General features: G+C 33.9%; 1 pseudogene; it reads right to left on the bottom strand.

Moving 5' to 3' along the window:
* Nucleotides 1-2,182: 2,182 nt before the first annotated feature.
* Nucleotides 2,183-10,210, bottom strand: LOC114082236 (killer cell lectin-like receptor subfamily B member 1; annotated as a pseudogene).
* Between the last annotated feature and the right edge of the window lie 1,298 nt (nt 10,211-11,508).

Below are 11,508 nucleotides of genomic sequence, written 5' to 3'. Positions count from 1 at the left end.
GGTGGTGGCGGTGGCAGAGGTGGAGTCAGCAGTGACCAACATGGCTAAGCAGGACCCAGAGCCTTCCCTTATCTTTTCCACTTTCAATCTACCAGCCTTTATGATTATGTTTAGTGCATCTCAGATTTTTCTTTTATATCCAAGAGTGGAATTGCTGGATCATTTGGTTGTTCAATTTTTAATTTTTTTTTTGAGGAAACTCCATACTATTTCTTATGAAGGCTATATCAGTTTTCATTCCCACCAACACTGTAAATTGTTCCCTTGAGTGCCATACTAAGTATCTCTTATCATTGAGACAGAGTTCCAATTCATTTCAATGAACATTTACTCAAATACTGCAGCCAAATATTTTCCCATATGACCTAAAGGTTTTTAAACCTACTTAGAGATGTTGGACATGAAAGTGATGTAGATTTTACTTCATTTATAGTTTGAGTTTTAGTTCCTTTATTGTCTGAGGGGATCACAGCAGTAGAGTATCTAATATTAATTTAGTTAATTATTTAACACTGAAATAGAAATGACAGTGATAGATTACTTAACTTCTTAGGTTAGCTTCACTGGAAAACTTTCTTGTAGATATATGCTTTAGGTTCATTTGCCTTTAGTCCTAAGGAGGGGGTGGGAAAGGTCAATGTGTAGAATAAATTCTGAGATAAATGAATGGACTTACAGAATCTTAACCTGAATCATTTTAGAATGTTATTATGGTCACCTTTCCAAGAAGTGTGATTGCACATTGTCAGTTATGGAAATATTTCTTCAGATTTCTATTCTGTGTCATTACAGATCTTATTCCAGAGGTGTCATAAACTTATAATATCACTATTATTATGTGTTTTTTTGTTTTATAATGATGTTTTCACTTAAGATGTTTTCCTAAATAACTTGTTTCCCATTTAATTTTCATAAGATAAATTATACTTAGATTTTAATATACTTATGGCATGTCAAAACATATTAATAAGTATTATATATTTTCAATCTTGGTAAATAAAATCAAGATATTTTGGTCATTATACTACTTAAATTTATATAATTCAATTTGGCATTGAATGTTCAGGGTAAGTATATGTCTACTTTTACAGAAATTTTATTAATTTATAGTAAATTCAATATCATTACTTGTCTCCCTAGAAAAATGTGGCATATTTTTAGAAAAGTGAACATTCAAGGGATCTAAAAAAATTAACACTTCTTTGTGGTTTTACTTTAATTCACCCAACTGAAGAGCTGAAGAAAATATGTCATTTATTTTTTATTAGAATAATGAAAGATATGATTACATTTTGGGTATAGTTTGTGAGCCATAGAAAGAAGGAGATGTGGAAGAAAGGAAGTGTTTAGAAAATTGAAATGGGAAGGCCTGTGGGAGGGTGAGAAGAGTCAAAAACCTGTATTAGTCCATTTTCTGTTGCTATAACAGAACACAAAGAGGAAAAGAAGTTATTTCTCACAGTTCTGAAGGCTGAGAATTCCAAATCCAAGGTGCCAGCAAATCCAAGGTGCCAGAACTTGGTGAGGGCTTCTTGCTACATCATGACATGGTGGAGGGCGCCACGTGGAGAGAGCTCTCTTTCCTAACAACCACTCCCATGGTAACAGTACTAAGCTAATTTGTGATGGTGGAGCCTGCATGGCTTAATATCTTAAGGGGCTTAACTTTGAATACTGTTGCAATGACAATGAAATTTCAGCAAGAGTTTTGAAGGGGACATCCAGACTATAGTGGACCCCTTTATTTACAGATCTGGTGTCAGAGTTAAGAGAAAGGATTTTCATCATGTTCTTCCACAACTCAGTTGTGTGATAGTACCAAATAAGACAGACTATGAGAGTTGCACAGGACTTTAGGAATCATTTACTACACCTCATCTGATCTGAGGCTTAGAGGGATTAGCAAAGGCCATACTTTCTCTTCAGGATTAAAATTCACTTCCTTTCAGCTGTCCTGGTCTGCTTTCCATAGAATATCACTGTCTTTTAAAATGATATGTCTGTGTCTTTTTTCTTCACTTACAGAATGCATGGATTGGACATTCTGTAAGATTCCTTATAATTTTAGAATTCTCTGCAGTTGTTAACTTTATGCCTCTAAATCTACAGTTTGTACAATACACAGAATTAAAATCACAGAGATCTGTAATGGAAAGAAGAGAAATTGAGATGGGCTTCATAGTCAAGATACTTTATTTCTGACAGGTTTTACTTTCTTTTCACAGATCCATTTGTTTTCTGAATTACAGATCTCAGAAACTACTTTCATCTTTGAGATAGCAGCACAGCTGTTTTCTTTATTTTCACCAAAAATTTGTAATCTGAGGAGAAAAAGAAAAACCTCTCTTACTGTTTGGGATTTTCTCAAACATAATGATTTAAAATTTTAAGATAAAGTTAATGTAAATCTCTGGAACTTCATTTTCACTTGGAAAGAAACCTTCTAAGAAGAAACTTGGGAACAAACACAGACATATATATAGAACCTTTGGAAACTGGGAATTAAACCTCCCTATTCTATAATACATTCTATGAAGTCTCTTGACTTCACTGATCCTCAGTTTTCTTAAATACATGGGTTCTAACAACATGTTTGGGTGAGGCACTGAGATGAAACCTAAATGTATGACGATGCTTAAACAAAAGCCTATTTTGGTAACTGAGACCTGATGAATAAAGCCTATGTAAAGTCTATAGAAGTGGATGCAGGGGAATGGAGATGCAGTTCATGCGCATGTAGTCAGGGTTCCTTTCATTCTCATTCCAAGCAGAGGTTGGTGGGTATCTGCTTCAATCTACTTTAGTTCCAACAACAATGGATATTGTGGCTTATTGTAGGTGGGGATGAGAATAAAATTTGAACAATGGGAAGGGCTAATATGGGGTTGGCTGCAAGGGAGAGGTGAATTTAAGGCTCACTTATGTTTGTCTCAAACAGAAGGTGGTAGAGGCAGTGGTCAGGGCTCCATCATGGCTTTTGTTTTTCTCCTTTGTTCCTCTTCTTCATGTTCCCATTGGGCTTGAGCAGCTAATCTGATTTATTCCAGTGCCAGCCTTCTGGTCAAACCGTGAACTTTCCTTAACTGGACTGTTGGAAACATGCCCTAGATTTTATGTCTCATCCTTTGAAGTATTTCTTCAATTTGGGGGGTAAATTCTTTAAGGCCAATCTGGCCAAGTCAATGACTCTCTTTCAAAAGGCCCTCAATGGCTTTCTGGTCCTTCCCTAACCAGATGTCTGATTAATTCTCGGACATTACCTTCTTTAATTCCCAAATAATTCTATAGAAATATATTATCCTCTCCTTTCTTTCCTTTTATTTGAAAACAAGGTTCTGGAAAGTTGAAATCAATTCAGAATTTAACTGAATCCCCTTTTAGTGTACCATGACGGCTTCCAAGGTGGACCTGATGACTATATCTCAAAGCATCCAATTTTATCCTCAGGCTAAAGTAGGAAGCTCACATGAATTTAATCCATCCACTGCATATATGTCTTCACAGACACTTACATGTTTTCAAATCTTATTTTTACTATGACTACAATGAAATAAGCCTTTTACATCATAGCCCAGTTAACACACACACACACACACACACACACACACACACACACACACTATGTTTAATGAATCTAAATTAGTCCTTACTATGCATAAAAAGATAAATAATAAATTAAAATCAAATTTAATATCTTTTTAAAGGGACTTTAACCACTAAACTACATTCCCAGTCCTTTTAATTTATTTTGAGACAGGGTCTTGTATATTGCTGAGGCTGGCCTTGAACTTTCTCAGCTTCCCAAGAACCGTGAATTACAGGTGAGTGCCAGCATACCTGACTCAAACTTAATTTCAATATAAATAAAGTATAGAAAAAAATACCCAGAAAACATTATGAAATATAAGGATAGATTTGATTAAACAGATATATATTTCCTTTTTCAAATAGGCTAAATTATTTTTGAATAATCTTCATTTTAAAATCTCATATTCAAAAAATATTTTAGAAGATGGGTTGTATAATATCAAAATTTGCCAATTAAGCCAACATTCTTGTTAATGTTTAATATTGTCCATACTTAATACATTATCACTGTATTTTAAATTTCAACCTCTTGTTTTTTGAATGATTAAAAAATACATTTTAAATCTCAATGTATGCAAATTTAATTAAATTGTTCAAGATCCACTAAACTAAAACTCAATATCATCTCTTGAGAAAAACTCATTGGATGTTCTTTACAGAAACTTGGTTGGATCCCTATGTGCTTTTGCTTGTGAAAGAAAAGAATACTCTGCTCTTTGTTATACAACTATCCATGAATTCTGTTAAAAATATGTAATTTAACATTGAGGGTTCTCTTGACAATATTATTCAATAAAAAATGAGATACTTAAGAGAAAATATCAATTGGCTTCTTTGTGGTTTATGCATATATTCTCACATTCCTCAAAATAACTGACTCTTTCATAACACTGGCTAAATATACTATAATGTTTGCCTCAATGTGGGTAGCCCCTATCCTGCACCTAAGTTCCACACTCTGATATTTACTATTTTTTTCCTTTATAATTTTTTATTTTTTCTATGCTGGTTGTGACCTACTGAATTGGTTCATGATCCACTATGATGCTTTCCATCACGATTTTAAAATTACTGCTTTGGAAATTCTATGTGCCAATAGTCTCCATGGAGACCTTTTAAAAAGCAATTTATGTATCCTTCTGAAAGAGTTAGTCCTTCTCCTTTAACACTCCATTGCAGATGCAAACATATGTTCTTATATTGTGTCTTTTCTTACATAGCATTTTCCAATCAACTTTGGAGTTATTCATCTTCCCAACCTGTTTTGAACCTATGGAAAATGTCTAAGCCAAATTAAAACAATAAAATTCAATCTTCAATATTCATTAATTTTACTACTTTTCAATGTGAACCTGATGTGAACTACATATTCAAATGAGCTCACCTAATACTCACATGTCATGATTTAATAAAGAGCCATTTATCCACTTCCACTTCTTCTCTGATAATGTAAAATTTAGTCCAATTCAATGCAGAATTCCTTCATTCTTTATCAGGTTCTGTATGAATCTCTATACTTGAAACAAAATATGTGACTTAATATTGAACCTGTTTATCTAACCATGACTTGTATTCTTTTCATCCCCTAAAATCTAGTTCAAGGATCACCTCCTCTCTGAAGTCTTTCCTAATCCCCCAAATCCCCAAGAAGTTATTTCTTCCTTCTTTGTGATATTTCTCTCTACATATATTTCTATTTCTTTTGAATTTATTATATTATATTAAATTTTTATATGACTGTTCAGTCTCCCAAATTATGAGCTTCTTGAAGTCAAAGTTTCTACTTCCACTGCACAGAAACTTTGGCTGAAGTCCAGCTGTCTTGATGCAGTCTTTAAAAAATGTTAAGTTATATAAAGAATTTTATTTAACAATTTACCAATTCTTCCTGATCTTGGATGAGCAGCAAACTGGATTCTCCTTGGGAGCAGTCAGCTAGACTGTCATTCCAAGTTTTGGAAGAACCAGAAAAAGTCAAGCATTTATCTTGGAGCTGAAGCTAATGTTTAGGGCACTGTAACTGGCATGGTATCTCTATAATAAGAAACAAAGAAGAAATAAATAAGTGTTGTATTTCTAATCTGTCCCTGCTGCACCCCAAACAACCACACATACACTTTGTTATAAATACTCAGAAGTGATTGATTATGACTATTTCCATTTAAGGGTGCTGGGTTTGTTGTTTCTAAATAAAGGGGAAAATACATTAAGAGGGTTAGATACCCAAATATGTGGTGAAATGGATATGTCATCACTTTAAGGAAACTAGGTTATTTCAACAAACTAATGTGAACAGATGAAACCAATTGTATTATTATAACCAAGGGTTCTAGTTTGGAGACAGCATACATAAATAAACAAGAGAAAAACACAGAACAAGTGAACTCCTGCAGATATTAGGTTTCACATTATCTACTAAATAAGTCTGCTTAAGGGAATTATTTAAAACTGTTAAATTGCTTATACTGTCACCTGAACTCTTTTATCTTCAGAATGAGTGTAATTCTGCTTTTTCCAAGGGAGGGCTAGTCTACTGCCATCTGGAATTAAGTGGGTACTTAATAAAAAGTAATAATTAGAATTTTTAATTTTCTTTGTTATCAAAATCTTTGGGTCACAACCATGAACTTTTCTTTTTTTTAAGTTATTGGAGCACATATATGGGTTAATAAACATAATGATTCTCAAAATAATTAGAAAGAGAAATGTGAAATAAATGTGAAGTTTCCAATGTGGGCATGGGCTAAACGTTCAAAGTGTTGTCTTGTAAATTTTCATTTCATTCATCTTTAAATAAATTTACAATAGCCAAATAATGATAAGATACACCTATATTTATGATGGAGATAGAGTAGATATTCTAAAGCAAATACCTTGCTTCACTTACCCAGAACACGCAACCCAATCACACTCAGGAGAAGAATTATCCCAGCAGAGCCAAGTTTCCAAGCCAGTCAGTGCCAAGGTAGACCCTGAGAGACATCTGGGAATTAAAACAAACAAACAAACAAGTAAACAAAAAACATGGTGAATTCAGTTGAGGACATACGGCACAAAAATCAAAGGTGGTGCTTTGTATAATCCAATATATAAACCTTGAGATACAGGTTGAGGATTTGGGGCAGGAAAGAACCTTTATCAACCATCTTCAAAGTAGCATTACACAGGATAGATTCTTAGAGCCAACTGAGAGTTTATTCATTGATAAAACTGGAATACATACACATATTTTCTATATAAAGGATTAGTATGAGAATCAAATACGATCTGTGTGAAGACATTTTGAAAATTCCCAAGTGCTATAATAAAATAAATTGCATATGCTATTGTAGCCAATAAGTCAAAGCATTCTAAGGAGAACATTCATTTATTAAAAATGTATTTTTTAAATATATATTTATCTTTTAGTTGTAGTTGAATACAATATCTGTAGCTTTTATGTGGTGTGGAGGATCAAACCCAGGGCCTTGCACGTGCTAGGTGAGCACTCTACTACTGAGCAACAACCGCAGCCCTCAAAATGTATTTTTGGAGGCTCCATTTAGTGCCAAGTACTATGTTAGATGCTGGTGATATACAATATTTCCATTCTGCTTTACTGTTCTAGAATAGTCATCTCCAAATTGTGCAAAATTGGCATTCAAGGAAAAATGTTTTGTTAGTGAGGACATTGTTTTCAGTATTTCAACTACAGTAGTTCCACCTTACTGAGGGGATGTTTTAAGCCCCTTCAAGGATGTCTGAAACTATGAACAGCAACAAGTTCTCTCTATTCACTGTCTTTCTCTCTCTCTCTCTCTCTCTCTCTCACACACACACACACACACACACACACACACACACACTTTTTTCCATGTTAACCAAGCACTCACCACACATTATGGCTGTAACTTTTGCTGTTTAAAATGAGAAAGCAAAACCAGCTGAATTTCTTTTCCCTTCTTCACAATTTCATGGGTAGAAGATTTGTTATTACATATGTCAGCAACTCAACACACAATATTTGTTCTTGCTTTAATTAGAGGACTTTCACAATACTATGTATAGGAAGCTCTTTATGGCTTGTCTTCAGTACAACTGAATTGTTCACACCACTACTTTTGCATCTGGGGGCCACAATTCAGATAAGGGTAATTTGAACACCAGTACTGTGACTAACAGGTGGGTCACAAAGGTGTGATTCATTTCCAGGGGAAGGATGGTATAAGATTTCATCCTGCTACTGAGAACAGCATGCAGTTGAAAACATGAATTGTTTATGTCTGGAATTTTTCTATTTAACATTTTCAGACCAATGTTGACCACAGGAAACTGAAACTGCAGAAAGCAAATCTACAGATAAGGAGAGACTGCAGTTGTTAAATGTAACATGTACTTATGCCTAAAACATTGCATGGTCTAAACAAAATACCGAATATCTTTGTTTTTCTAAGTAATCATATCAATAACTATATAATCTCATGTTTATCAGACATTGAGATTATGTTAATTAATTTATGAAATGTGATTATAAATTAAACTAATGTCAATTTATTTTGCTTCAAGACAATATTAAAACAGGGATTTCATAGAGAAAAACAATGAAGAGGGGCTTATTTAAAAAATACAAATATAGAGAAACACTGGGATACAGCTCCCCAAGTTAAATCAAGTTATCAGGAAATAATTCTGATAGTATATCTCTTAGCTATTCTGCTTAAATTCATGCTTAAATACCTCCTTTATGTGATTTTATTGTAAGATCTCCTCATTTTGATTTATAATGTATTTCATATGTTCCTTTATATATTGTTTTTAAAAATTATTATTGAGGCCAAGACCATTAGAAGTAAAGTTTTTCTAATTTATCTGTAGCTGTCAACATATACATTTTCTATTTTTCTAATATTTCTTAGTGTAGATGATTACCTGCTTTGAGTTAAATGTTAAAAAATTTCAACATCCAATATGTATAATAGTGTCTTTTTTTCTGATTACTTTACATATTCCAAAAATATGTAATTAACTTATATGGCAAGTTCTACTTTTTTTTTTTTAATACTGCCACTAGGGGAAATTGAGTTGTATGATTCAGATTGCACACAAACACTAATAGTCTCTCCTACTAAAATTATGACATTCATACACATGAGTTAGCTTTTTTTAAATGTTCTCGAAGAAACATAATTTAGAACAATCAACTCCTTTATCCTTGGGTTTCATATCTGCACATTCAAATAACCGCAGATCAAAAATATTCACAGGCAAAACATATTGTACCCATGCTGAAAATATATATGTGTGTGTGTGTTTTGTTTTTGAGAGAGAGAGAGAATTTTTTGATATTTATTTTTTAGTTTTCGGTGGACACAACATCTTTATTTTATTTTTTATGTGGTACTGAGGATGGAACCCAGCTACCCGAGCATGCCAGGCAAGCGCGTTACAGCTTGAGCCACATCCCCAGCTGCTATATATGTGTTTTTTCCTTGTCATTATTTCCTGAACAACACACCTTAGCAACTATTTAAATAGTGTTTAAATTATCTTAGTTACTGTTAAGTATTCTGGATATTACTTAAGTATGCAAGAGTATGCACATAAGGTGTATGCAAATAATACAGCATTTTAAATGTGATTTGAGCAACCACAGATTTTGGTATATACAGGGATTCTCAACCCAGTCCTCTACAAATGCTGAGGAATTGCTGTAGAGTAAAATATGACAAAGGAATGCTATGGAAGGAAACATTACATTAGACTCAAAGAAGTGGAATGTAAGTTATCATCTGGCACTATTTGGCACCTGTTGAATAAGTGGAGGTGGGGATTAGAGACTCCAAGGCCCAGGGGCAGTATTGGTCTGGAATTTCTAATAAAAGCTATGTGACCCAGAGTGACCCAACCCAGTGAATAAGCCTAAAATAGCACTAGGATGGATTTCCTTCTCGTTTTATATATGTATAGTAGTTTACATTTCTATCTTTTTTCTTCCCTACTCATCTCTCCTTGGAACTCTAAGTTTGTTTGCAAAATGAAGAAAATTTCATACAGTCATTACATAAATGCTTATCACCTTAGTCTATCATTGATTAAGAACAGAGTTGTTTTCCCCCCAAATCTAGCAGACCTGAGATTTGAGACAATCTTCATAAACCACAAATTTTCTCCCTTGTAAAATGTGGATAATATCTCCTTTATAAGGTTTTGTAGAAATTTATATAAAATAATTCTAAAATTCTAAGACTAGAGTCTGGGACATGGTAACTATTCAATAAACAGTAGTTTTTGTTTTGTCCAAAAAAATTTAAGGCAATTTAAGTGACTTTTAAAATGTGTTATTCATTCATGCTAAAATTTAAGGAATCAAGTGGAGGTTCTTTTGCCTGTTCTCTGGTAGTAAGAATTTCTGCTGAGATTATGGAGTTACAGCTGAGCACTGGAAGAGGCTGAGCTGTAACTTTAGTTACCTGGAGGTACCTGCTTAGGGCTAATTTGTATTTGGTATAAGCAGTATATTATGTCATATCCATTGTTCAAAACCTGTAAATAGCTTTCCATCAAGCAGTATACAAAATGGTTTGAAAATCCCTCTTCAATCTGGGTCAGCATTACCTGATTTTCTCTCCATCTGCTCATACATGCTGCCTGCATATTCCTCCTACTTGATGAACAGGTGTGTTCTCATCCCAAGGTTTCTGCATTTGCTCATCCAACTTCTTGGAAGGCTTGTGTCCAAGAGCATGGCTTTGAGCCTCACTTTCCTCAGGTCTTCTAGTGCAGGTTGTTAATAATTTTTGTGTTTTCTGTGACACCATCTCAAATACCTAAATACTAATTTGCTCTTGAAACTTTTTTTCTCACTAGCACTTAACACCATCAAGTCTTCTACACAGACTTTGGCTTTTGTTTATTGTTTGCATACCTCCAGGGTAACAGAAATGGTGTGCAGCAAAAAAATTCTCTGTCTGGTTTTCTTCCCTGTCCTTAGTGTTTAGAGCATTCTTGCCATGTGCAGATGCTTCTTTGTGAATGAATAAATAACCTCTAGAGGCAGTTTCCATAACTTTTAACCTTTTTTTTCTTTTTTCCTGATGCATAAAGCCTTTTTGGCCACTTGACCACAAGTGAAACAGGTCATTGCTCACCTCTCCCTTTCTGGTTTCTTTGACTGCCTTGATCCACCTCATCGCTGTGCTACACATTTACCAAAACATGAACAGTTTAGCCAAAGAGTCCATAATAGAACAATCTTCACACTATCACTTCGGTATTCTATAGTCACACCATTTGCTCTGATTTATTCTACTATTTTTTTTTTCCGATTTCTATTCAGGGTGATATTTTGTATGATAACAATTGTAATTAGAGTAGACAAATTTTCTAATATTACAGAAGGTAATGTTTGGACAAAGCCTCAAAACAATTCTCTATGTTCAGTTCATTTTCTGATCCCCCTTTAAACAAGCCCACCAATCCACTTTTCCCATGCCTGAAGAGAGAAAAACAGAGACTTGTTTTGTCCCATCAGAAGAATGACTGGCTCACTCAAATTCCCCTGTAGTTATCAAAATCTTCTAATTTCCTCTTATTCCATGTGTAGATTATAGTGCGACTTGTTGGATGACTGTAAGACTTTCTTCTTCATGACTTAACACTTTGATAATTTAATAGTTTCAAACTTATAACAAGAATTACTAAAAGTTATGATTCATATGACTGTCCCAATATGAAATGAATATCAACTTGGAAATCAATTGTAATGTTATTGATGTCCAAGTTGTATAAAATGTGTATAAATTTGCCATGATGTAGTATTACCTTCTGTAGTCAACCTGACTGCAGAAGGTAATACTACATCATGGCAATTTGATACACATTTTCTGCTTCAATTTCTAGCCTCCTCATGTGTCCCCAGGTCAGGCCAACAGATATTATGTC

Source organism: Marmota flaviventris, chromosome 3 (assembly GCF_047511675.1).
Source record: "Marmota flaviventris isolate mMarFla1 chromosome 3, mMarFla1.hap1, whole genome shotgun sequence".
NCBI lineage: Eukaryota > Metazoa > Chordata > Mammalia > Rodentia > Sciuridae > Marmota > Marmota flaviventris.
This window is presented reverse-complemented; position numbering and strand designations above follow the sequence as displayed.